The sequence below is a fragment of the Oreochromis niloticus genome, unplaced genomic scaffold, assembly GCF_001858045.2.
Source record: "Oreochromis niloticus isolate F11D_XX unplaced genomic scaffold, O_niloticus_UMD_NMBU tig00001432_pilon, whole genome shotgun sequence".
Lineage (NCBI taxonomy): Eukaryota > Metazoa > Chordata > Actinopteri > Cichliformes > Cichlidae > Oreochromis > Oreochromis niloticus.
Window position 1 is genome coordinate 44,140 of NW_020327385.1, and position 3,744 is coordinate 47,883.

The 3,744-nt window shown below is 42.5% G+C and overlaps 1 long non-coding RNA gene across 1 annotated transcript; it reads left to right on the forward strand.

The window, feature by feature from the left end:
* The first annotated feature begins 1,762 nt into the window (after positions 1 to 1,762).
* LOC112844765 (uncharacterized) lies at positions 1,763 to 3,031 on the forward strand. Its single transcript, XR_003217516.1, has 2 exons — positions 1,763 to 2,096; positions 2,626 to 3,031. It is a non-coding gene; the product is annotated as an uncharacterized LOC112844765 (long non-coding RNA).
* Positions 3,032 to 3,744: the final 713 nt, after the last annotated feature.

Below are 3,744 nucleotides of genomic sequence, written 5' to 3' on the forward strand. Positions count from 1 at the left end.
AGCTTTGAAGGAGAGGCTGCAGGAGCCCAGAGCATAGACTGGATATCAAAGATGGCCTGTTTGCAGTGAGTGTATTTGGAGTGGATGGTGGAGCGCTCAGTTTCTCAGTGGAGTCATGTTTCAGTCCTGGACGTTGATGCTTGTTTGTTTGAAAGGACACAGATGGACCTTGTTTCCTTCTTTCCTTCCTTTTTGTGTCCTCTGTGCTTCATCTGCTGCTCTTCACTCTGTTACTTTGGACTGATTTCACTCACACTTTGGCCGTTTATCAATGCCCAAGTACGCGAGTACATACTCGCGTTCACCGAGAACGCACGGGAGTACGTACCCGCCGAGAACGCGAGCACGGACTCGCGATATGTACAATTGGAACACCTGCGTACGTGATGATGTCACAGGTCCGGAGTTTTTACTGCCGTCCCCTCCTAATTTAACTGTGAGTAACATGTTATGAAGCTTAACTGTAATCACAGCCAAACCGGTTTACTCAGGAACAAATAAAACACTGAAATAAACCAAACATTAACATGTAGAAGTGATCTAAGTGACTTATATATCATTTTTAACCTCAGTAGTGAAACCTCTATTAATAAAAATAGTGTACATGTACATACGTGTACATACCTTAATAAAAACAAGCAGGTGAGATGTTAGAACGCTTTTATTTCTATTTTAGTGGACACTCAATACTATAGACAGCTGCTGGGGTTTCTTTAACCTGAGTAGTGAGAAGTCCGCGAGCGGGGGGGGCGGGGGGTTGAAAACGATGTGCCGGGAGTCCGCTGTTGAGTTTTGGACGAAATGCATTCTGGGATATATAGCTGCCCCAAGTCCACACCGATGCATGCTCGATAAAACGGGCGGATCGAGAACACATCCGGGACTTTTTCGCGTTCTCGGCGTGATGCGTACTTCGAATTGGAACAGTAGTTGGTCTCCGACTGATGACGTATCACGAGTACACGAGAACGCAAGTACGCACAAGTACGCATATTGAGAAACGCCCACTGTGTGGGGTGGCTGTGGCTCAGGTGGTAGAGCAGATCGGAAGGATGGTGGTTCGATCCTAGGCTTCCCCAGTCTGTATGTCAAGTGTCTTTGGGCAAGATAATAACCCCAAATTCCCCTCCGATGCGTTCATCGGCGTGTGAATGTGTGTGAATGTAGTTATAGTTTGCACTTGCGTCTAGAAGTGCTTGCATAAGTGGGTGTGAATGGGTGAATGAGGCATGTTGTATGCAGTGCTTTGAGTACTCCAGGAGAGTAGAAAAGCGCTATATAAGAATCAGTCCATTTACCATTTGTTTCCATGGTTTCTGTGCGTCACGCTGACAGCACGTGAACAACACGACATGTTTGATCTCAAAGAAGGAGCAGCATCCTCTCTCCAACCTATTTCTCCATCTTCTACAACACCTGATTCATTCCAGTTTCTCTGCTTTCACTTTGATTCATGTCAACATGAAGCCTGAGCGTCTGTGATGAACACACTATCAGCATCACTGACATGTTTCATCATTTAAAAACACTTCCTGTCACTGTGGTGGTTACAGTGACATCATGCAGTTTGTGCTTTGACCTCCAGAGGGCGACAAATCAGCACAGACAGAGAGCTCCATTCAAACTTTGCTGCCATCAGGAATAATTCTTCAAATATAATCATCAGTGTTTGAGCAGTTATGATATCAGGGACAATCTAGACACGTGTGACAATACTGAACATGTCACATGACTCACCTTAAACATCATGTGATCCACTCTCAGTCTGCACTTTCATTCATGACTTCATGAATTTATGATCAGTTTAGTGCTGAAATATTCAAACGCTGCAGGATGAAGAACAACAAAGTGATGACACATGTTTGTGTTTCAAACAGGAAAACCAGCAGAAATAAATCATCTTTGGACAACATGACAGAGATTAGTGAGTTTCCAAGTTGCACCTGAATGCAGCACAGACAGCTTCTGATGTCCGTGGTTGTAAACGTGTCCTCAAACGCCTCTCTGACTCCTTCCTTCCTGCTCAAAGTTCCTCTTTTCTGACCTTGGTGTTTGTGACTGATGCTGATCGTCTCCGTGTGAAGCTCCGTGTGAAGGTAACGTTAGCAGTGTGTAATGTTTCCTGGCTAACATCAGCTGTGTGCAGCTCAGTTCAGCACAAATCTGCCGCTCCATAGTTCACGGTAACGGACTCATGAGGTCGACCGTTAAACGCTCTCCCGCCATTTTGTCTCTGTGCGCTGATGTGTAAGTTTTTGTTACCACTGTCATCTCATCGATAGCTTATGTGTAAAAGATCTCTGTTCATAGTTTAGTTGGATTTTAAATCTCTGTAGTTGGACAGTTTTATTTTGGGACTGATGCTAAAATTTTTGCTGATTTTTTCTGTGAGGTTTTGTACTCGACATCCGCCATTTTGGACGTGATAAGCTGTAGAGAGCACGTTCAGAAAGAGAAACAGAAAGAGAACCTGTTTTATTAAGAACCTCTTTCAGATAGAAGAATATGAAAAAACAACAACAAATAGGATAAAAACTTTAAATTACTTGAATTTTTAAAATCACCAGCATCTGTTGACACAATATTTCATCATTTCAAATTTTTGTTTTCATTTTCTCTTCCTAGTTACTTCTTTCTCCTTCTCTTCAGTCTCCTTGTCACCTTACGTCTCACTCCTTACCTGAAGTTATAGTCCTAACATAAGAAATCCCACAAACATCCTTTATTTAATCTCTGTGTTGTCACAGTTAGTTATTATCATCAGATCAGACATGAGACCCAGACAACAACATACGTTTACAAGCTAACATCATGTCAGCTAACAGACGATAGCATCATAAAACTTTAAATTACTTTGCCTCTGATCAACCGTTTGATTACATTCTCACATCACAAGTTTCTTTGCTAAGTGTGAGTCTGCCCACATTAGATCCACTTTTCAGCAGGTGGAATAATTTATAGTACTGCTGTGTTTAGCAGCATGTTTTGCAAATTACTGCATTTTGTTTGACTTCCTTGTGAAATCCAAAAACCCCCAATAAAATGACATAAGGTATAAATAAAAGCCAAATAAAAGAAAGAAAAAATAAAATCCTCCTGGATCTTGGTACCTCCAGGAGCAGCTGGTCAGCTGACCTGAGAGACCGACACGGTGTGTGGAGATGAAGAAGCTCAGAGAGCTACAGCGGGGCAAGACTGTGAAAGCATTTAAAGACAAACGGCACGAATTTTAAAATGAACTCTAAAAGACACAGGCAGCCAGTGCAGGGAGGCCAGCACAGGGGTTATATGCTCTCTTTTACAAGTTCCTGTTAGGAGTCGTGCAGCAGCATTTTGAACCAGCTGCCACATAAAGTGCGTTACAGTCGTCCAGGTGGGAAGAAATAAAAGCATGGATCACTGTTTCAAGGTGCTGCTGTGAAAGAAAAGATTTGCCAGTCACCTTAAATGACAAAAACTGGACTTCACCACTGCTCTGATTTGGTTCTCCAATTTAAAATCATGTCCAACTTAAAACCAAGATCAGTAACAACAGGTTTAAAATAAACTTCCAGGGGTCCCAAATCTACAGAGGAGGACTCACAGGGACCACTGGGTCCAAACACCAACACCTCTGTTCTCTTTTCATTAAAATTTAAAAAGTTTAGAGCCAACCAAGCTTTAATGTCATCTAGGCATGTCATGAGAGGTTTTATGGAGATGCCACCCTTCTGCTTCAGTGGCAAATAAATTTGGCAGTCATCG